Consider the following 24,702-nt stretch of genomic DNA (forward strand, 5'->3'; position numbering starts at 1 on the left):
TTTTCTTGGAAGATTACTTTCTTTGTATTCCTAAGTTTGATTTGATGATCATCAGTTTGATTTCAGTGCCATCTTTAATTTTACGAAGCAAGTGATTTCATAAAAGTTCAGCACATTTTACTGGCAGGCTCCTTAAAGTATAAATATTATTACAAAAATTTTATCTGTTAAAAAGAAATGGTGGTGATGTTTTACAGGAATATGACATCTGCTTGGACAGTAACAACACAAAGTGGACATGTTGTCAAGTTTGTTGGCATTGAATGTATTTCTAATTGAAAAATAGCCAGGGGTGTTTTGCAACAAACGGTGTGGGAAGAAGAATTGCCTTGTTTTCCCTGAGCTACAAGAATATTAAGAATTTTTAGCACACAACCAAAGAGAATTCATAGTACCATTAAAAAGTTACAACATAGAAACAGGCTATTTGACCCTGCACTGATGTTTTTCTCCATATGACCAAGTCTAGTCCACACTCTTACCCTGAGTATTTTTGTTCAAACAACTACCAAAACAAATAATGAATAACTGATGTAAGCCCCGATTTTGTAACCTGGGGTGAGACAAGAATGGGGCCGACTGGCCCAAACGGCAGGCCCAGCCCTACAATGACAGTGTAAGGCCCAGGCCATTTTAACTCCCGGGCCTCATTAACATAATCCAGGCCCAACTCCTGCCAGAACCCAGTGGGAATGGCGAGAAATCGGGAGTGCGGCAAGCACGGCAGGAGCCCAGTGTTGGTGCCTGGCAGGAACAACAACAATGTGCATTTGTATAGCGCCTTTAACATAGTAAAACATCCCATGGCGCAGTCAGATTCGAGGGGAATGGGGGCTCCGGATGCAGTCAGGGAATGAAGGGAAGTCCAAGGATTCCTTGCGGGATCCGGAGGAGCAAAGAAACCTTTGATTAAAAGAAACATACTTACCTGGGAAACTTCTGGTCCTGCAGCCTTCTCATGCCAGCTTCCCCGGTATAGGATCAACACTGTGTGTAAAATGCGTGGGGTAGAAATAACATCACACTCTAACTGACTTAATCAAACCCAGACCTTTGGATCTCTTTTGGATCCCCTGAAGGAAGTAAGGGGGGTGGGGGAGGGGGAGGGGGCTCACCTGGGAGTCCAAGCCAATCTCATGGTCTTAATCTTCAAAGAAATGTTCCAGTTTTTAATTTATTTTTTAAAGGAGGGCCAGATTCTAGATGTTTCTGGGGTAGAAAACTGAAATTCAACCCCCAACCCTACCCTTGGCAGGCTGGTCTTTGACCAAGTGCCCTACATGTGCCCTGACTGGTGCAGTGCACCCCAGCAGCATAACTCCTCAACCACCAGCGTCACACCACTTTAAACACATAACTAGTCTCAATCCTGCAGCTGCAGACCACAACATCAATTACTATGAGTCTTGCTTTAATTCACTGCAGTAATAACGGAGAAAGAAATACTTGCATTTATATAGCGCCTTTCACAATCACTGGACGTCCCATAGCACTTTACAGCCAATTAAGTACTTTTGAAGTGTAGTCAGTGTCACAAGATTGACAATTTTTGTGACTTGTTTATTTTATAGCATTGTAAATGCATAGGTTAAGGGATTGAATTACAATCTCAATGTTGCTGATGTTCATATTTAGACACATTTTTGTTTAGAAATCTTGCTCTGTTATTGATCTTAATGCTCCAACAAGATTTTCATCTTACAGGAATGAGAAACATATTGTACTCGAGCATATTGTATGGCATTTAAAAAAAACAGTTCATTGTTAGTTATCTTCTCATCCCTGTAGATTTATGCAGAAATTCATCAATTTTTGCAAGTTAATTTTTCAAGAAAACTACCACATACTCACTGGCACAACGTATACAAATGTATTGTGATTTTTTTTTTTGCTTTGTGCAAAATATATTGCAACCTTTAATCCCGTATATTAACAACATTTGACAATGACCTTTAATTATTTTTGTTCTTCCAGATTTGTCAGTGTTCACATCTCTCTAGCACATTAACTTTCCCACCAAGGCATCTAATTGTATTTCAAATAATCTCAATATTTTTGCCTCTATTAACTTGCTCATTAAATTATATCAAGCAACAAATAGAAAATAATGCAAGTTAATGCAAGCAGCATTTGTATCCTGTAGAATGTTTCAGAATGTGGTTGCATGGGCTTATGGGCATCAACAGACTGTTTTATTGCATGATAGATTTTGTTTTGAACTGTTAAGCACGTTCTACATGTGGTTTAAATCCAATTACTGACTTTGACTCAGATACTCTGATACTGGAAGCTAATTTCACTCATGACTTAGAGAAGCACACCTTCCTGACCTTCTAATATAGCAAAGGAAAACAGTGAGTCAGGAAGAATATTTTATTATCCAAATGGCAGTAAAGTTACAGGACATATTAACTAGGGAAGGCCATTAAAGCAGACAATATAAGACACATTTGGCAGTGTTACTGGAAAGATCTTGGTGTTCTTATTACTTAATGAATAATATCCACTTGTCCTCATTGGTAATTTGATGCATTTATGATTGATTCAAGACTGCTGCTGACAGTGAAAATTATCATTTAAGAATCTTGTGAAATGTGAATAATTTTAGACCTAAAAAATAATCACAGCATCTGGAACATGAGATAATTGACATGGATATTTTGTCTTGTCACAAGAGCCAAAATAATCAGATGTAATTAGTGCAGCTGTTCTATCAAAGTTCTCACAATGCTGCAATAAAAGTTGGGATGTTTTAATCATCAGTCCAATTTTTCAATTGGTTTGAAAGACAATTCAAACCTACCAGTTCATAATGAAGAATGGATCACAAGTGCCTCAGCATAGAACCAGACCACATAATAGGGAGGTATAGATCTTCCCATAGTTGATTATTTTATTTTTTTTAAAACTGTTTCTCATACTGTAGTGAGTTTTCATATCTAGTTGTGGATCTTTACGGCTTACATACCTTGAACTAGCTGATGCTAAAGGAAGTTCCATCTGTACATTTGTTATTTCAGTCTTAAACTTTAATGAACAGACTTGTTTAGCTGCAGTAGCGGCTACTATATACCTGGGCTGACAGCCAGATTCAATTGAAATTGGCCCAAACTGCTGGTTCTTTTGTGAAATGTCTGAAACTAGGATGGTTGATTTAGTCTGGGTTTCTGTGTAAATTTCCTTGAAGTGACTATGTGGCTTTGTGGATCTTTGAAGTGCCATTTGTTTAAATGCTAGATTTAGGGAAAGAATTAGATTTTGGTTTAACACACATCTTTTGATTGGCAATGGAACAACCATGTATCATCTTTGTCACAATTACATCATGCCTTTCGCTACAAACAAAAAAAAGTTTCAATAAAAACTTTTTCATGAAGATAGAGTCCTTTAAATAAAGCTTAGAGAATGAATTTCCCCATCGTAGGGCATAAAATGCTGGTGGTATGTCATACTTGTCTCAGGATTTCTCTGCCTGGTTTCTTCCCTCTCTATACACTTTATCAGCAGAATAATACAAAATGTTTCACATTGGATGGTGTTCTTGTCCGAATAAAAGAGGCATTTGTTGAAGTGTTGGAGATTTGCTAATAAGTAATTTATCATAGCCTGTTTAAAAAAGGAGGCAGACAGAAAGCAGGAAACTAGAGACCAGTTAACCTAACATCTGTCATTGGGAAAATGCCAGAGACCTTTATTAAGGGAGCAGTAGCAGGACATTTGGAAAAGCATAATTCAGTCAAGCAGAGTCAGCATGGTTTTATGAAGGGGAAGTCATGTTTGACAAATTTGCTGGAGTTCTTTGAGGATGTAACGAGCAGGGTGGATAAGGGAGAACCAATGGATGTAGTGTATTTGGATTTCCAGAAGGCATTTGACATGGTGCCATATAAAAGGTTACTGCACAAGATAAAAGTTCACAGGGTTGGTGATAACATATTAGCATGGATAGAGGATTGGCTAACTAACAGAAAACAGAGAGTCGGGATAAATGAGTCATATTCCGGTTGACAAACAATAATGAGTGGTGTGCCGCAGGGATCGGTGCCGGGACCCAACTATTTACAATCTACATTAATGACTTGGATGAAGGGACTGAGTGTAATGTAGCCAAGTTTGCTGATAATACAAAGATGGGTGAGAAAACAAACTGAAAGATAGAAATTTGCAGCGCAGAAAGAGGCCATTTTGGCTCATCATGTCTGCGCCGGCCGACAAAGAGCCGCAAGGCCCTTGGATCAGCAGCCCTGAAGGTTACATATAAACCTATAAACAATGAACAATGCCGGAAAGGTAAAGGGCACCCAGCCCAACCAGTCCGCCCCACACAACTGCAACACCCCTTACACTGAAACATTCTACACTCCACCCCCATGTGATTTCCTGGGAGAAGCAAAAAACAGAGAAAAACCCAGGCCAATTTGGGGGAAAAATCTGGGAAAATTCCTCTCCAACCCATCCAGGCGATCAAAACTAGTCCAGGAGATCACCCTGGCCGTATTCGATTCCCTGTAGTACTTACCATCATATCTATGCCAGCCAACAAGAGGTTATCCAGTCTAATCCCAATTATCAGCTCTCGGTCTGTAACTCTGTAGGTTACGGCACAAATTATGTGGAGGACACAAAAAAATATGCAAAGGGATATAGATAGGATAAGTGAGTGGGCAAAAAGTTGGTAGATGGAGTATAATGTGGGAAAATGTGAGGTTATCCACTTTGGCAGAAAGAATAGAAAAGCAAATTATTTTAAAATGGAGACAAATTGCAAGTGCTGCAGTACAGAGGGACCTGGGTGTCCCAGTGCATGAAAAACAAAAAGTTAGCATGCAGGTACAGCAAGTAATTAGGAAGGCAAATGGAATGTTGGCCGTTATTGCAAAGGTGGATAGAGTATAAAAGCAGAGAAGTCCTGCTACAACTGTACAGGGTATTGATGAGGCCACACCTCGACTACTGCATACAGTTGTGAAGGCTAGGTCATTGAATATATTTAAGGCGGAGATAGATAGATTTTTAAGCGATAATGGAATAAAGGGTTCTGGGGAGCAGGCAGGGAAGTGGAGCTAAATCCATGATCAGATCAGCTATGATATTAAATGGTGGAGCAGGCTCGAGGGGCCAAATGGCCTTCTCCTGCTCCTATTTCTTAAGTTTTTATAGTAACAAAAATGTTACTCTTAATATTTAAGTTCCTTCAATCAGTCGATTCGGGCTTCTTTAGACATTTTGGACAGAATGCTATTCCATTTGAAGAATCATTGAATAATTGTAACCCCATAATAACTGGCATTAAAAGCAGTTTGTGTTATTCCCTCCTTTCTTTCCATAACTCCCTTTCCCAATCACTGACTAAGGAGTTATGAACTTTGGGCACTTCTTCTTGTTAGGCAGTCTCCTGGAGTCGAGGATGACTTGTTGCCACACTAATATGAGTTCTAAGGTGACGAATGAGTGCTATGTGGGATCTACAGACTCTGTCACAGTTGGGGGTGGTTGAAGGGACGGGTGAGTGGGGTGCTTGCTCTGTTGTACTCTCCTTCTGCTGTTTGTACTTGTCTTCCGCGTGCTCCCAACAAAGAAACTCAAAAGTGTTCGATGCTTCTCGAATGCTTCTCCTCCACTTTGAGCGGTCTTGGGCTAGGGATTCCCAAGAGTCGGTGAGGATGTTACATTTTTTTCAAGGAGGCTTTGAGGGCATCCTCCTGGGACTTGCTGGCTGTGATGGAGTGCGGAATAGAGTGGTTGTTTCGGGAGTCTTGTATCAGGCATGCGGACAATGTGGCCCGTTCATTGTAATCAATGCCCCGATGCTGAGGCTGTTGGCCTAAGAGAGAACATTGTCGTTGGTACACCTATCCTGCCAATACCTATATTCTTGGACAAAACACTCCTCTGTACTATTCAGGCCTCATTGATACTACAAAATATCCAGCTATGACCTGGAGTAAAATACTTACTTGTCATTGTGCAGCTGCGGAATGCTGCATGAATTCATCATTCATTAATTACTTTTAATTAGTTGAATTTGTTTTTCCCTCCCATTTTTTAAATTTCTTCTTGGAGTGAAAGCAGCTCAGTGCGATGCTAAATGTGGGTAATTTGTCCATTGGTATATTCTCCTCACATTTCTGCACTCTGCATTCACATCTACTCTTTTATAAAGTTCAGAAAATCAAATAACCTTCGATTATTTGCATCTGCTAACCACTTAGTACAGTGGAAGTGATTCCTTGGTCTCAATTTTTAAACCACACGAGGAAAAACGCTGCAATTCTTTTGCTACAGACGCACAAAGAAAAAATGGGATCAGTGTTTTTATTATGGGCTTCAGTTTTCAATTTGGGCACAATGTTGCTATCTGTGGATATATTGACATTGGATTATCATGAAACTGCATTGGAATTGACACATTGAGGGCAAATTAGAAGAGACAAATATTTCAAAGTAATGTATGTAATAATAGCAGAATCTGGTTTAGTTAGTTCTATTTTCTTTGATTTTTACAGACAAAGTTAGTTACCAAGTTTTCACAATGGAGGGCACTTGCCACAGCCAAATCAGAGCCACTGCGTGCTGAGAAAGATACTTAAAGACTAATTACATTGAGCCCCAACAGGAACCCTGATGAGAAAGCAGCTGTATTCCAAAAAAAAATAAGTTGTACCATAATTGCGGTCCAGCAAACGCCAAGATAAAATACCCTCACATATTACACACTTACTAATTTGTACCATTTTTTTCAGATTTAGTCTACATATAATTGCTCAATAAATCAAAGGAAACTTCATTGGAATTGCAATTTGAATGCTTCCTTTTTAAAATGCCATATTATGAAATACACCAGATTTCTACTAGAAAAGCCAATTTATCATATAGAATTATTAAAGATATCTAATAGGAAGGATCATAGCAGCAGGACTCGGCCATTCAGCTGCTTGAGCCTGTTCCGTCATTCAGTTAGATCATGGCGAGTTGTCCAATTCTGGGCACCACACTTTAGGAAGGATGTGAAGGCTTTGGAGATGGTACAGAAGAGCTTTACCAGAATGGTTCCAGGGATGAGGGGTTACATGGATCGACTAGAGAAGCTAAGATTGTTCTCCTTGGAGCAGAGAAGGCGAAGAGGAGATTTGATCAAGGTGTTTAAAATCAAGAAGGATTTAGATAGAGTAAATAAAGAAAAACTGTTTCCAATGACCAAAGGGTCGATAATGAGAGGGCACAGATTTAAGGTGATTGGCAAAAGAACCAGAAGTGTCATGAAGAAAAAGTTCTTTATGCAATGAGTGGTTAGGATTTGGAATGCACTGCCTGATAGGGTGATGGATATAGATTAAATAGTAGCCTTCAAAAGAAAACTCAATAAATACTTAAGGGAGAAAAACATTGCAGGGATAAGGGGAAAGAGCGGGGGAGTGGGACTTATTGGATTGCTCTTCGAAAGAGCCGGCACAGACTCGATGGGCTGAATGTGCTCCTTCTGTGCTGTTCTATTCTATGATTCTATGGCTGATCTGTATCCTAACTCCATCTACCCGCCTTGGTAACATGCATCAGCTCAGTATTTTCTGCATAATGATCTGCTGCTTGCTAGGAATAATAAACACTTTCTAATTCATTTCAAATCCTGGATGCTGAGTCACTAAATTAATAGCTTTTTTGAGTTGCAGACGGAAGAAGTACCCGCGAGACTTAAGTTGGGATCTACTGAACAAAGAAACAATTAGAATTACTTTGAACACATGACTTTTAGATTATGACAGTAACAACACCTATTAATTTTGCTTTTGCTAATTGTGTCCCATTTCAAAGAGTCTACAACAACAACTTGTATTTATATAGCGCCTTTAACACAGTAAAACGTCCCAAGGTGCTTCACAGGAGTATTATAAGATAAAAAAATTGACACCGAGCCACATAAGGAAAAATTAGGGCAGATGACCAAAAGCTTGGTCAAATAGATAGGTTTTAAGGAGCATCTTAAAGGAGGAAAGAGAGATGGAGAGGTTTAGGGAGGGAATTCCAGAGCCTAGGGCCCAAACAACTGAAGGCAAGGCCACCAATGGTTGAGCGATTATAATCAAGGATGTTCAAGAGGGCAGAATTCGAAGAGTGCAGATATCTTGGAGGATTGTGGGGCTGGAGGAGATTACAGAGATAGGGAGGGCCGAGGCCATGGAGGGATTTCAAAACAAGGATAAGAATTTTGAAATTAAGGCGTTGCTTAAACGGGAGCCAATGTAAGTCAGCGAGCACAGGGGTGATGCATGAACGGGACTTGGTGCGAGTTAGGACATGGGCAGCCGAGTTTTGGGTGACCTCTCAAGTTTACATAGGGTAGAACTTGGGAGGCCAGCCAGGAGTGCGTTGGAATAGTCAAGTCTGGAGGTAACAAAGGAATGGATGAGGGTTTCAGCAGCGAATGAGCTGAGGCAAGGGCAGAGATGGTCAATGTTAAAGAGGTGAAAATAGGTGGTCTTCGTTATGCTGTGGATATGTTTGGGCATCCAACTGGCTGAGCAAAGAATCTAAGATGAGTGGAACTTCCACTATACTTATTGCAATTATGCACCTTCCTGTGTCAACCATAATTTACATAAGACATTGGCCTCTATTTTAAACCCCATCCTCCACCCCCACCCGATAGGCAGGAGAGAGTGGAGGGGGAGGGAGGGGTACCATTAAAACATTAGGATCGGGCAAACTGACTTCATTCCCTCCCCTTTAAATTTTAAAGTGGATAAATCATCCCATGAATGAGGCTCCCACAAAAGTCAGATGGTGGCCTAATTAACGTAGCAAAATTGAGGGCTGATGACCTAATCGGCATCGCAACTTAAATTTAATTGAAGGGGAGGCCCAACCCGTGGGAGGTAAGTAGCTCTTTTAGCAAGTGAAGGAGTAGAGGAGGAGCAGAAGTGCTTCCCCCCACCCCCTGACACCTCAATGAAGCCTACGGCCTCCCCTACCTCACCTCAAGATCTCCTGATTGCCGACCTCCCCCAGCCCTCCCAATTTCAGACCAGAGCTGATGCTGCTTTCCCATTGCCAGGCAACATCCTCTAGATTTCCCGGCTGCAGCTTCCTGCTACTCGTTTGCCCTCCTGCACGCTGGATAGGCTGTGTCCATTTGGTCGGCTGTCACTTGGGAGGTAGCTTTACAATATGCTAATAGGGCCCTGGGGTTCAACATGGCCTTCACAACCCCGGTCTTGTTGATTTATTTGGACCTCCCTGGATCCCCATTAATATCGGGCCGTTGTGTTGTGGACACCAACACCAATCTCCTCATATGACATAAATCAACTTAACAGCTAAGAAAGATTGTATTATATTTATATTATCTGCATTGTACTTGTCTTCATTCCAAAGCCTTGGTTATTGCTGTACCACTTCCACTTTCTACTCATTAAACTGAGAAATGTCAGAACTTTGTTCACTTCATGAACTCTTTACTCCCTGGTTAGGGATATCACAGGTTTAGATGCAAAATAAAGTCCCTCTACTTTGCTCCAGTAATGTGTATCAACCTCCTACTGCAGCAGTGTTTCCATTTCCACTTCCATTTTCGCAGGAGCCACTCCTTGGTCTATCTGAATGAAATAGCTAAATAGTGCCAAATTCATGGTGTCGTTTTGTGAAGGTGGACTTAAATCCATTATCAACAGGGTTGACACTGCCCAAACTCATTTCATTTAGAATCTTTACAGCTACCAGATCAAAGAGACTTTCATTCCATCAGTCTATGCTGGTCTCAAACTTCAATCCCAGAGCTGAAAGAGCAGAGTGCAACTCACTGAACCAGCCAGTTGATTTAATTTTATTACTTGGACTCTTGAAGATATCAATGGACTGGTCAGGTGGGAAGACAAGTGTCAAATAGAATTCAATCCCAAGTGTAAAGTAATGCATTTGGGGAGGGCTAACAAGGCAAGGGAATGCACAATAAATGGTACGATACTGAGAAGTGCAGAGGAGCAGAGGACCTTGGAGTGCATGTCCACAGACCCTTGAAGGTGGTAGGGCAGGTAGGTAGGTGGCTAAGAAAAGGATACTTTCCTTTATTAGCCGAGACATAGAATCATCATCATAGGCAGTCCCTCGAATTTGAGGAAGACATGCTCCTACTCTAAAAGTGAGTTCTCAGGTGACTATACAGTCCAATGCGGGAATTCCAGTCACTTTAACAGATGGGGCAGACAGTGGTTGAAGGAAAGGGTGGGTGGGGTGTCTGGTTTGTTGCACGCTCCTTTCACTGTCTGCGCTTGGTTTCTGCATGCTCTCGGCGGCGAGACTCAAGGTGCTCAGTGCCCTCCCGGATGTTCTTCCTCCACTTAGGGCGGTCCTGGGCCAGGGATTCCCAGATGCCAATGGGGATGTTGCACTTTATCAAGGAGGCTTTGAGGGTGTCCTTGAAACATTTCCTCTGACCACCTGGGGCTCGCTTGCCGTGTAGGAGTCCCGAGTAGAGCGCTTGCTTTGGGAGTCTCGTGTCGGGCATGTGGACGATGTGGCCCGACCTACGGAGCTGGTCAAGTGTGGTCAGTGCTTCGATGCTGGGGATGTTGGCCTGATTGAGAGCACTGACGTTGGTGCGTCTATCCTCCCAGTGGATTTGCAGGATCTTGCGGAGGCAACGCTGGTGGTAATTCAGTGTTTTGAGGTGTCTACTGTATATGGTCCACATCTCTGAGCCATATAGGAGGGTGGGTATCTCTGCCTTGTAGACCATAAGTTTGGTGTCAGATTTGAGGTCCTGGTCTTCAAACACTCTCTTGCTCAGGTGACCGAAGGCTGTGCTGGCACACTGGAGGCAGTGTTGGACCTCGTCGTCGATGTCTGCCCTTGCTGATAGTAGGCTCCAGAGGTGTGGAAAATGGTCCATATTGTCCAAGAATCTAAGAGCAGAGAGGTTAAGCTTGAACTGTATAAAACATTAGTTAGGCCACAGCTAGAGAACTGCATACAGTTGTGGTCACCACATTAGAGGAAAGATGTGATTGCACTAGAGAGGGTACAGAGGAGATTTACAAGAATATTGCCAGGACTAGAGAATTTTAGCTGTGAGGAAAGATTGGATAAGCTGAGGTTGTTTTCTTTAGAACAGAGGAGGCTGAAGGGAGACTTTGAGGTGTATAAAATTATGAGCAGCCTATATAGAGTGGATATGAAGCATCTATTTCCTTTAGCATAGCGATCAATAACCAGGGTGGCATAGATTTAAAGTAATTGGTAGAAGGATTGGAGGGGAGTTGAGGAAAACTCGTTTCACTCAGAGCGTGATGGGGGTCTGGAACTCACTGCCTGAAGGAGTGGTAGAGGCAGAAACCCTTATTGCATTTAAAAAGTACTTGGATATGCACTTGAAGTGCCGTAATCATCAGGGCTACGGACCAAGAGCTGGAAAGTGGGATTAGGCTGGATGTCTTTTTTGGCCGACACAGACACGATGAGCCAAATGACTTCCTGTGCCATAAATTTCAATGATTCTATTAACCTTTGTGAAATTAAGACTCTGCTTTTTTCCAAACCTCTGCTGATATTTAAATCCAACCTTGCAGTAATGCCTAACATTAGGCCTAACATCTACATACTCTGTGTCTTTATAGTAATATAGATAGCTGTGTATAAGATATGGGGCTAGAAATTCCCCAGCCTGTCATTATTTGATAAATAACGACAAAATAATGAATAAATAAGAATAAATATGTCGCCATTTTTAAAGGGGGTAAATTTGGCCACAAAAAACAGCTGTCCTTAAAAAAAAAGGATATTGCACGACGATTGGCGTTAGAAACCGTGATGTCGCCAAATTTAGTCCGAGGCCTAACAACGGCAAAAACACAGGCCCTGGGAGGAGAGAAAACACAAAAAAATTGTGAAAAACAAAAAATCAAAAATCACAAAATATTTACAAGACCCTTAACTAAGTAATTGCTGCAAAATAATTAAAAAAATACAAACTTTAACTTACTTTTTTGTAGGTCTTCCTACTTACCGACGTTTGAGGCTGCAACGTCTGCTTTTCTCATGTGTTTTTTTTTTATTCCAAAAACGGGTTCGTCGAATGGTCAAACTTAGGCTGTGCGGTTTTTTTTCACAATTTTTTCCGTGTTGCACCAGGGCAATCTGCTTTTTGTCGATATTTTCAAAATGCCATTCTTAAGGTTTGGGGAATTTTGTACAATTCAGTTAAAGAGCAAAAAAGCTCTTTTAACACGAATAAATCACATTAAAATGTGCGTTAGGCTGGGACAATTCTAGTCCATGAAAGCAAAATGCTCAGACATAGACCATACAATGCATACAGCAGAGGAACTTGTTTTCATCCCCCAACCCAATTCGTCAACAAAAATGTAATTTTAAATAGTTTATTAAGTCAATAATTTTTATTGCTGAGGATCCAAAAGTTAGACCCCCCTTCTGACCCTGGTGGATTGGCATCAAAGATTGGCAGGTAAGGCAGTAAAAGAGCAACTCGAGGCTGTCAAATTGGAAATAGTTTGGGTACAGACTAAGGGAAAAGGAAGGACATCCTAAGCTAGAGCTCCCTGAATAACTAAAGATATAGAGATTATAATGAAACAGAAAAAGGAGGCTCATAATAGAGCAGAGAACCAAGCTGAATACAGAAAGCACAGATGAGAACTCAAAAAAGAAAATAAGAGGGGCAAAGAGAGTGCATGAGAATAGATTAGCAGGTAACATAAAAGGGAATCCAAAAGCCTTTTATAAAGAGATATAAATAGACAAAGAATAGTAAAAGGAAGGGTGCGGTCGATTTGGCACCAAAAAGGGAGTGATCTTGTGGAGGCAGAGGGTGTGGCTGAGGTATTACTGAGTACTTTCCATTTGTCTTCACTGAAGAGGATGCTGCCAATGTCACAGTAAATTGGATAGGATCACAATCGATAAATAGGAGGTACTTAAAAGGTTGGCAGCGCTCAAAGTAGAAAAGTCACCTGGTCTGGATGGGATGACAAGTAACTACATTGTCTTTTAAAGACAATAAAACGAGCCTAATTAGTTGTCACTTGGAAAAATGTGGGTTAATAAATGACAGTCAGCACCGCTTTGTTAAAGACAAATTGTATTTGACTAACTTGAGTTATTTGATGAAGTAATGGAGAGGGTTGATGAGGGTAGTGCAGTTGATGTTGCGATAAAGTATCACACATCAGATTTGTGAACAAAATTGAATCCCATGAGATTAAAAGGGCAGTGGCAGCCTGGAAACAAAATTGGCTAAGGGACAGAAAGCAGAGAGCAGTGGTGAATGGTTGTTTTTCAGACTGCAGGGAAATATACAGTGATGTCCCCAAGAGGTCAGTATTAGGATCACTGCTTAGGATCCCATGGAATAAAAGGGCAGTGGCAGCCTGGAAACGAAATTGGCGAAGTGACAGGAAACGGAGAGTAGTGGTGAATAGTTGTTTTTCGGAATATATATTAATGACATGGGTGTACAGGGCACAATTTCAAAATTTGCAAATATCACAAAACTTGGAAGTATAGCGAACAGTGAGGAGGAGAATGATGGACTTCAGGAAGAATAGACAGGCTGGTGAAATAGGCGGACATGTGGCAGATAAAATTTAATGCAGAAAAGTGTGAAGTGATGCATTGTGGTAGAAAGAATGAGGAGAGGACATATAAACTAAATTGTACAATCCTAAAGTAGGTACGAGAATAGAGAGACCTTGGGGGTATGTGTACATAAATCGTTGAAGGTGGCAGGGCAGGTTGAGAAAGCAGTTAAGACTTCCAGGATCCTGGGCTTCATAAATAGGGCTCAAATTTCTCCATGAGTTGCACCGTTTTTTTTGGTGTAACTTAATTTTTCTGGTGTATCTTTTTAGTTTCAAATATGGCCATTTAATTTGCGCCAGTGTCAGTGAGTTAGTTAGGTTTTTTGTTAGGTCAGGTTTTTTTTTCAAAAGGGGGCGTTCCCAGTCACTTATGCTAATTTGGCCAGAAAAAAGTTGTACTAAACTAACTTAGGGCAGCGTATATGTCCACTTTTGTCCGCACAGAAAGGCCTTACTTGCAGTTAATCGGCGCAAATAACTACATTTAAAGCACCAAGCACCAAACAAAGCACAAAAAGTAATAAGCAATTAATTAACAAATAAAATAGAAGGAACCCTGCACCAAAATCAATCCGTAAATAACAAATAAAAAATAGAAGTCCTACCTTAGGGAATGCAGCGGGCCGCCGATGAGGGAGCCCATTTGGCCAGGGCTAGGGATGGCATGCTTCAGGCCCCTCCCACACAGCCTGCAGCACGCGTTTGCAGAAACGGCCTGCCAGGAGCTACTGTACAAGTGCGTAGACTCTAGCTCGCATGTGCAGAGGTCCCGGCATTGTTTTCAGCGCCGGGACCTGGCTCTGCCCCCAATCCATTGGGCCACGCTGTGTCATGACAGAGGAGAGGCTGAGGAGCGGCCAAAATACGGAGGTCTTTTTTTCGGCGCGCTTGGAGGTGGGCAAAAGCGGCACAGCTCGAGTGAAGGCGCCAGAAAAAGAGGTTAGGGAAATTTGGGCCCATAGAGTATAAAAGTTTGGAAATTATGATGAACCTGTATAAAACACTGGTTTGGCCCCAACTGGAATATTGTGTCCAATTCTGGGCACCACAATTTAGGATGGTGTGCAGGCCTTAGAGAGGGTGCAGAAAAGATTTATGAGAGTGATTCCAGGAATGAAGGACTTCAGTTACGTTGATGGACTGGAGAAGCTGGGGTTGTTCTCCTGGGAGCAGAGAAGATTGAGAGGAAATTTGATAGAGGTGTTCAAAATCATGAGGGGCCTGGACATAATAGATAGAGAGAGACTGTTCCTATTGGCAGAAGGGTCAAGAACTAGAGGACACAGATTTCAGGTGATTGGCAAAAGAACCATAGGCGACGTAAGAAAAAAAAAAATTTACGCAGCGAGTGGTTAAGATCTGCACTGCCTGAAAGGATGGGGTGGAGGCGGATTCAATTTTATATTTCAAAAGGGAGTGTGATAAGTATCTGAAGGAAAAAAATTGCAGGGCTACAGGGGAAGCGCAGGGGAGTGGGATTAGCTGAGAGTCGGCGCTGGCTCGACAGGCCTAATGGCCGCCCTCCATGCTGCAACCATTATATGGTTCTACGATTTTAGACTGTTCTTTTTGTTGTATATTAATGACTTGGGCTTGGGCACAATTTCAAAGTTTGCAAATGAAATGAAATTCCGATATGTAGTAAACAGTGAGGAGGATCGTAACAGACCTCAGAAACAGACTGATGAAATAGGCAGACGATGAAATTTAATGCAGAGAAGTGTGAAGTGATGCATTTTGGTAGGAAGAATGAGGAGAGGCAAAATTAACTAAATTGTACAATTTTAAAGGCTGGTGTTGCAGGAACAGAGAGACTTTGGGGTATACGTACACAAGATTTGAAGGTTGCAGGACAAGTTAAGAGGCTGTTTAAAAAAAGCATGCAGGATCCTTGGCTTTGTAAACAGAATGGCTGGGGGAGGTGGGGATTAACCCCCCAAAATAGGTGATTTGGGTCCGGTGAGATGTGGAAATTAAAAAAATCTCAAACACACTCACAAACCCCACAGTAAATATTGGGGCCATAGAGTGCAAATGCAAGGAAGTTCTGCTAAACCTTTATTAATCACGGGTTAGGCCACAGCTGGAGTATTGTTTCCAATTCTGGGCACCACACTTAGGAAGGTGTCAAGGCCTTCGAAAGGTTGCAGAAGAGATTTACTGGAATGGTACCAGGGATGCGGGACTTGTTACGTGGACAGACTAGAGAAATTGGAGTTGTTCTTAGAGCAGAGATGGTTACTGGAAAATTTAATTGAACTGTTCTAAATTATGAAGGGTTTTGATGGAGTAAATGGGGAGAAACTGTTTACAGTAGCAGAAGGGTCGGTAACCAGAGGACACAGATTTAAGTTAATTGGCAAAAGAACCAGAGACGACTTAACGAAAAAATCTTTACGCAGCGAGTTGTTATCATCTGGAATACACTTCTTGAAAGGGTGGTGGATGCAGATTCAATAATAACTTTCAAAAGTAATTGGATAAATACTTGAATGGGGAAAATTTGCAGAGCTTTGGGGAAAAAGCAGGCGAGTGGGACTAATTGGATGACTCTTTCAAAGAGCCGATGGAGGCATGATGGGCTGAAAGACATCTTTCTGTGCCATATCATTCTGTGATTCTTTCCCTTCCAATGTACTGTACATACACCTGTAGAACCACACCAAGTGTTGAACTGATTTTGGTTCAGTTAAACGTACTGCAAACTGAAGGTGAAGCCCGGTGAGTTTCCTTAATTGCCAAATAATCACTGATTCAACATCAGGCAACACAAATACTGTCTTCAGCACATGGACTTTCTCTGCTTTCGTTTATTTGGATAAGATAGTGGTTTTAATTCTCAACATAAAAATCTTGAGCTCCAATAAAGATTACATTCATATTGTTACCTGTGAGGGTGGAGAACTGGGAAAGTTTCCCAGGGAAGCTGTTTCTGTGCACACAAGACCTTCTTTATTTCGTATGGTAATTCAGCTCAGCAGTGTATTGAACAATCATCTTTTTATTGCACATGGACAAGGAGATGGGTTGTTGAAATGCCTGCTGTTCTAGCCATTGGTAATTTGATAATTAGTATCATGCATTTTTTTAAATATTTTTTTGGAATGCCTTTACATATTGTATTTTATTTTCCAGTCAAAAACTATGTGCATATTCATTGGTGAATAATGATTTTATAGCAGACTATAAAACCAAGTGTTGCCATAGCTCTCGATGCCTGCAAAATTTACTGCTTTTTATTTTGTTTTAATTATTAATTCCCTGATGCTTTGGCTCTACTGTAGACTGATCTAAGGTGACGCATAGCCGTTATGAGAGTAAGACATTATGAATTATGTAAAAATATTTAAATTGGTTCACAAAGTTTGAAACTCCGTTCAACTGATGCTGCTTGCTGACACTTCAATGCATTGCAAAAGGTTTCATGCACTGATTTATTGTGAATCACCCCAAGTTTGAGAAAATGAGCTGAACAACTTTTCTTTTCCCCATCTTCCCAAATTGATTTACATGAATTATTGAATAAGCCATATGGCTTGTATATATTTCTAGGTACAATTTATCTAGTGTCCCAGGTTTGGATACTAGGATTTACACTGTCGATCAGTACCACTGGGGTACAGGCCAAAAGATTTTGTTATATAAAATGCACCATCTTACTACTATAATCAATTGGGTAATGTAGTTGAAAATTGTACTTCGAAACATATCATTCCTGCAAATTTCAAGTCTGTCTCTGTGTTCTGAATTCCAGGAAGCTTTTTCCTATCAAATTAGGAATATAGAGGAGAGATACAGAGGCAAGTTAGTTCACCAGCTATTTAAATACTCAATATATTTTAATGCATAAATGTCATTTAAAAAATGAAATACTATTGGGTTTTATTTGGAAATGTTCAAAACTGCAAATATGCCAAGTATACTCTCATAGGGCACAAAATTGGGCAGGAGTTGCTCCGTTTTTTTTGGAGCAACTTGATTTTTCTGGAGTATCTTAAAAATCCACATTTTGTACATTTAATTTACGCCCCCCTGCCCCCCCCCCCCCGATCAAAACTCTCTCTCCCCCCTCCACCCTCCCCCCTACCGGATCAAAACTCTCCTCCTCTTTCCCCCCACTCCCGGATTAAAACTCTTCTCTCTCTTTTCCCCCCCCCACCCCACCCCCCACAACGGATCAAACACCCCCCCCCCCCCTCCGATCAAAACTCTCCCCGCATCAACCTGTTTGTTGTGGCTTTCTAGGCTGGGAAGGCAGCGGGCCGGCCTGTGCGGCAGGCCACTAGGGGCAGGATGCATTGTGTCCCATGCTGCAGCATGCACACAGAGGCTAGGGGCAGGTGCTACAGTCCATGCACGCACACTCCAACGCACTTTGTGGAGAGCTGCCGGCACTGTTTCTGGTGCAGGGCCCTAGCTCCGCCCCCCAATTGAATTGCCATGCCGCGCCAAGCCCCAGGAGAGGCAACACAGCAGCCAGAATCGGGGGAGATTTTTTAGGCGCCATTTTCAGCCCACAAAGTCGGCGCATCTCCGGTGAGTGCGCCGAAAAAAGGGGTGGGCCAAATTTTAACCCATTGTTTATAAGGGTAAATGTAGCAGGTGCTCCAAGTTTGCAGATGACACTAAGCTGGGTGGCGGTGTGAGCTGTGAGGAGGATGCTTAGAAGCTGCAGGGTGACTTGGACAGGATAGGTGAGAGGGCAAATGCATGGCAGATGCAGTATAATAAATGTGAGGTTATCCACTTTGGGGGCAAAAACACGAAGGCAGAATATTATCTGAATGGTGACAGTTTAGGAAAAGGAGAGGTGCAACGAGACCTGGGTGTCATGGTTCATCAGTCATTGAAAGTTGGCATACAGGTACAGCAGGCAGTGAAGAAGGCAAATGGTATGTTGGCCTTCATAGCTAGGGGATTTGAGTATAGGAGCAGGGAGGTCTTACTGCAGTTGTACAGGGCCTTAGTGAGGCCTCACCTGGAATATTGTGTTCAGTTTTGATCTCCTAATCTGAGGAAGGACGTTCCTGCTATTGAGGGAGTGCAGCGAAGGTTCACCAGGCTGATTCCCGGGATGGCTGGACTGACATATGAGGAGAGACTGGATCAACTGGGCCTTTATACACTGGAGTTTAGAAGGATGAGGGAGGATCTCATAGAAACATATTTAGTCAATTATGTGTTAATAGACTGCAGCAGTCTTCATTTGACCACTCTAATGCAGAAAAGCTTGTACAGGTTACACAATTTCATCAAACATAGAAACGTAGAAAATAGGTGCAGAAATAGGCCATTCGTGACTGGACAGGTTCGATGCGGGAAGAATGTTCCCGATATTGGGAAAGTCGAGAACCAGGTGTCACAGTTTAAGGATAAGGGGTAGGCTATTTAGGACTGAGATGAGGAGAAACTTCTTCACTCAGAGGGTTGTTAACTTGTGGAATTCCCTACCGCAGAGCGTTGTTGATGCCAGTTCATTGGATATAATCAAGAGGGAGTTAGATATGGCCCTTATGGCTAAAGGGATCAAGGGGTATGGAGAGAAAGCAGGAAAGGGGTACTGAGGGAATGATCAGCCATGATCTTTTGAATGGTGGTGCAGGCTCGAAGGGCCGAATGGCCTACTCCTGCATCTATTTTCTATGTTTGATGACATTGTGTAACCTGTACAAGCTTTTCTGCATTAGAGTGGTCAAATGGAGACTGCTGCAGGCTATAATAACACATAATTGACTCAATATAAAAATGTTGCCTATGTTCATGACTCATAAGCCCTTTGATTTGAAGGTTTTTTTTAATGCAATTCACGCTAGTTGTTTAAAAATGTGGAAAAAGCTAAATTGAAATTTCCAGTGTAAATTACAATCTTAAACGTTCTCAAATTATGGGACTCACAAGTGAATCATGAATGTTGGCAGTGCTGCTGTGATTGGTCACACCTCTCAGGAGATTAATGAAGACATACAAAGAATGGGTCTGCATGGCTCAAGCTATTTATTTTCATTCAATATATCTAGTGTTGATGCAGAGTAGTGTAAGGTCATTTATTTTGGGAGGAAAAATGAGCAATGGGAGTACACACTCAATGGAAAGACATTTGACGGTATTAATGAACAGAGAAACCTAGGAACAGAAATGCATAATTCCCCAAAATTATGAGTGCAGGTAGATAACACTGTAAAAAGGCCAATACAAAATTGGAATACAAAAACAATGAGGCAGTTGTATATGGCAATTATTAGCCCACAGTTTAGAGTACAGTATGCAGCTTGGGGTCCCATTTTAGAAAGGACATTAAAGCCATAGAGAACCTACTGCATAGATTAAGAACATAAGAATTAGGGACAGGAATAGGCCATGCGGCCCTTCGAGCCTGCTTTACCATTCAATAAGATTAGGGCAGATCTTCAACCTCAACTCCATGTTCCTGCCCAATCCCCATATCCCTTGATTTCCCTAGAGTCCAAAAATCTATCTATCTCGGCCTTGAATATACTCAGCCTTGAATATACTCAGCCTTGAAGATCACCAAGATGATGCCACAGATGGCAAAACTGTAGTTGTAGAGGCTCAAAATACTAGGAATTTTCCACTGGCGTAAAGAAGACTTGGAAAGATTTAATAGAGATGTTTATTATTATGAAGGGCTTTGATGGGGTGAATAGGGAGAAAAAACTATTTCCTCTGGTTGGGGAGTCCGTGATAAGAGATAATCAGCCTAAAATTGTCACGGTGAGAATGAGGACAGATGTTAGGAAAAATGTCTTTATGCATCAGGTTTTTGGAACATATTCGAACAGTATGGGCATTGGTGGTTCAGTGGTAGAATTCTTGCCTGTCATGTGAGAGACCCAGTTTCGATTCCTGGCCAGTACAAAACCTTTCACTTTTGTCATCTTTCATATGTGGATGTAAAAGATACTAACCACTATATTGAAGAAGAGCAAACCTTTTTTGAAAAATATATTTTGAAACCATTGTGTTTCTATTACAGACTATAGATGAATACACTGTACTTACTCATATTTAATTGAATAAGAGTTTATACGTGAAATTATTATCTAATGCCATTGAACCCTGGAATTTGATTGTTTATCTCAAATATTCATTTAATTGGTGTATTTCCCAAACTGAGATGAGCAACATCTATCTTCTAATTGATTGAGTAGAAATATTAGGTATTTCATTTAAGAACTATTTTGTAGAAGGAAGTGGTTATTATGTCAAAGGTTTTGTTCTCAATAAACTTCTACTACTAAAGATCAATCCTTTTAAGGAATTGTATCTGCAGAGCCCAGGAGATTAACTTTCCAAGTGAATATGTCCCAATGTTATCTCTTTTTCATACAGGAATGCAGCTAAACTTGAGATACTTAGGAGAAAGGGCCAACAACACAACAATCACATGTTTCATGAGGAGCTCCTAGCTGATGTCAGCAGTAGGTCTACTTCTATGGGAATTATGTCAATTATGGACTGCTTTGCGGTATCTAGGAGTTAAATATTCTTTCTGTAAAACACGTCATTGCTAATACTGCCACTGACATCACAGCTAGGGTTGGAATCTCATTGTGGAGGATATTCTTACAGATATATACCCTGGGCAGAGCTAAACCTGCTGAGCCACCCTTCCCAGTTGGGTATTTTGCTGATATATTCCACAATGAAATAGAGGCAATGAAGTGATGACTCCAGATAGGCTCCCACAAAAATGTTTTGTTTGTGAGTGAATTTTATTTTACTTATAAAATAATTTTACTATTTTGACCCACATATCATTTATTCAGCAAGTGACAGCCAAGGTTATATAATGTCTCATGCACTCTACAGTAAGCAAAGTTGTCACTTAATTATCCCTTTTCTCTCCTACTTATTCGTATCGTACGCTGACAGGAGGTGCTGCAGGAGACAAAGTGCAGTCTGCAACTACGAAAGGCTGTAATGAAAGTTTTTAATCTTTTTATTTGCATTTATAGTGATTACACTTTAAAACTACTCAATTGGCTGTAAAGCTGTAACATGGACTGCACACTGGAATTGCAAATAGCATCAGTAGGGAATTTTCCCGATTGATTTTTGATCCCTATTCAAGCATTAAACTAGATTACTGAGTAAATAAATAAATTAGAGTTATATGTTTGCATGCATACATTTTATAATTTAATTTCACCTTGGATACTCGGCAGTAACCTAATTGTTATTCAAAATAACAGCCCTTCTGGCACAAGAAGTAACCCGTTGAAGGAAAAGGATTATGTTACTTTGCACCTTGCTTCTGTGCAAACAGTTGGTACAATCTCTGTTCAGGATTAAAGCTTGATCAAATTATTTTCTTGCTCCAAACTGTCAATTTTGAAATCGAAGAGAAAAATTGCAGACAGCATCAATAGGGAATTTTTCAGAAACATTTAACACAGGAGCCCTACTATAAATATAGTTTTCTACTTTCAACATGATTTACAATTTCTGAAGAATGCAACAGCATTGATTATTAACTGAAAGAATTCATGAAACTCTCGCTAATGTGAACTAACAAATTCAGTGCAATGATGATATTGTTGAGAAATGACTAAAATGGTGGATTTTGGAAACTATAATATGGTTCATGAAATCTGGCAAGAATTCCCTGGTGAATTATACAGGCCCAATTCTTCCAAAGTTAGATACAGGAATGTCTGGTTAAAGTGCTATTTTAACAGTAAATATTCCTGGCATTTGGGAAATTGGAGTTTGTTTTTTCAAGAAGGAAGGAGTCAATCTGCTTGTGTCTATTTATACATTTTTCACTGTCCAGACCTCACAAAAACCTGAGACTTTTAATACTAATGTCAAATAAACTTATTCGGAGGCAGCTTAATTTTCTTTCAGAATACATAACAGTAAGTGAAGTCTTATCAATTTAAATGTGCTGTTGACGTGAGAAACTCAGAAAAGCACTGTGAGCCTTTTCTCATACTGTTAAAGCAGCCTTTTTATCCACTGTACTTAGGCAACATTTTACAGTTTAACCAATCTGATGTGTTGCTGCTGCTTTCCTGAGAACTTGAGAACAGGTCAATTTTTAAGATTTACTGCGTGTTATCAAATTGCGGTCTTTAATTAGATTGTAAATCAGAATAATACCGGGTCGGTATTATGATATTTATCATTGTCATCGTAATGTGGTTTCATTTGAAGGGAAGAGGCTGTCACAAGTGCTGCTCTCTATGCTGCTTCTCTTTTCAATCATATTCTGTCCAGAATTTAAGAAACTTCCAGGCTCTCTCTTCTCTTGCTTTTCTATCTGATGCATTCTTCAAATATTTCTGAAAATGTTAATTGCTCCTGTTTGAGATCAACTCATTCTGTTCTTTTTCACTTCTTCTGTGTACTAGTAATTAAATAGGCACAGCCCAATAAAGATATGTGCATATTTTAATCATCAGTTTAATATTGAATGTTAGGTATATGATTTGATTTTATCAGCCTGAAAAGTGGACGCATCATTAACTTGTATGGAATAATATTAGCACCTGCCATTATGATGTCTCTGGCTCAAATCTTTCTCTCCTGCCAAAAGGATGGAGATAGCTCAACAGAGATGAGTTGTTTAATGAATTGTTGAGGGAATGTGGTATTGTGGGGAGTTCAGGTTTGCAGACTGGGGAGAGCTTGGGGTGACAGCAACCTAGATTATTTTAGAGAGGCCCAGAGGAGCTCTCCTGCTCCTTGTGGTCCCACAAAAATAATTAAAAACTGAAACTTGGTGCTCTTCGGCTGTATCACCAGTAAAACTGGTTGCAGTATGCGCAGTGCAGGCTGTTTCCAGTTGTCTCTGAAAATGGCAACCAAGGTCCTATGTATGTCACAGGACCCAGTTACATATTAAAGTGGCTTAACACTTGAAACAGGCGGGCACTCTGGCTGACCTGCAGCAGGCCCCTTTGACAATGGCGGCAACTGGAGCATCTGTGTTAACGGGGCGGTAAGTCTACGCACTCCATTTTAAGTCCATTAGCACCACATTAATACCGAGTTAATTTCAGCCAATAGGACCCCGGTTTGCATTTTAAAAGGACCTACTTCCTGCAACGGGCAGGTGCTTTGGCCGCCCAGCAATAGGTTCTTTTAACAATGTTGATGTTCAGAGCGTCAGCAATAACAGAGCGGTAAGTCTACAGACCCCATTTTGAAACCATTAGCACCACATTAACGCAGATTTGTCCAAGTTAATATTGGCCCTTTCACACCTGTGAAGCATGTCGTCCACTTACTAGATGACCAATTGAAGGGACCAGGTAAGGGAAGTTGGAGCTAGCAAAACTTTTCAAAACATTTTGCATGATGGATACAATGAAGTTCTCGGGTGCTTTTTTCTAGTTACAAACTTTCCAAAATTCACTGGGGCAGGGAGGAGGAATGAGTAAGAGTGCCAGATTGAAGAGCATGCAAAAAAATCAACAAAATATTTCTGCATCCAAGCTCTTTCACTCGAAGTACAGCAAACAATGTTTGTCGAGCAGTTTTGACATAGCTCAGACCACCCTAACCTGTTTGTACTAGAGCAGCTTACTGTGATCAGATCAGGTGACTGAAATCTCAAAGCAAGATAGCAATAGGGGATGGTCTGCTGCCAGGTTAACTTTCTACAGAGATACACTCAACAAGAGTCCTTTTATAGAAAAGAGTGAATGTAGGACAGCCACTGTAGAAATCCTGACTTGTATCTTCAAACACATTCGGGGATTAGAGAGTTTCATTTGATGAGTGTTATAACTGCTCATTCTATCTCCCAAAAGAGCGTTAGTTTACATGTGACCTTTCTACCGCCCCCAAAACAGCTGCTCAAACAATTCTTTAAATTGGGTTTGGGAAAGGGATGAGAGAGAAATGTGATTATTTGCTCATAAAGCAGACAGTGAGTCATGTTTCTTTGTCACCTTTTGAAAGAATTTGTAAATCTCCCTCAACATAGTGAGATGGCCTTTAGAAACACAATTGTACTTATAGTAGCAAGTTGTAGCTTGTAATCTTTAGAGGAAAAGCACTGTATGTCTTTTGATAAGTGAAACAAAATTATTTTGTTCTATGAATGCTATCAACGGTATACATTAAGGGCTGGATTTTCTGCTAA

General features: G+C 40.9%; 1 protein-coding gene and 1 non-coding gene across 2 annotated transcripts in view; both read left to right on the top strand.

Annotated features, from left to right (window-relative positions):
* The window catches only part of chsy3 (chondroitin sulfate synthase 3), a 288,145-nt gene that overhangs the window by 176,099 nt on the left and 87,344 nt on the right, over positions 1-24,702 (top strand). The window lies entirely within an intron of this gene.
* Positions 20,395-20,465, top strand: trnad-guc (transfer RNA aspartic acid (anticodon GUC)). Its single transcript has one exon. It is a non-coding gene; the product is annotated as a tRNA-Asp (tRNA).

The sequence above is a fragment of the Pristiophorus japonicus genome, chromosome 1 (genome assembly GCF_044704955.1).
Source record: "Pristiophorus japonicus isolate sPriJap1 chromosome 1, sPriJap1.hap1, whole genome shotgun sequence".
NCBI classification, from domain to species: Eukaryota; Metazoa; Chordata; class Chondrichthyes; family Pristiophoridae; genus Pristiophorus; species Pristiophorus japonicus.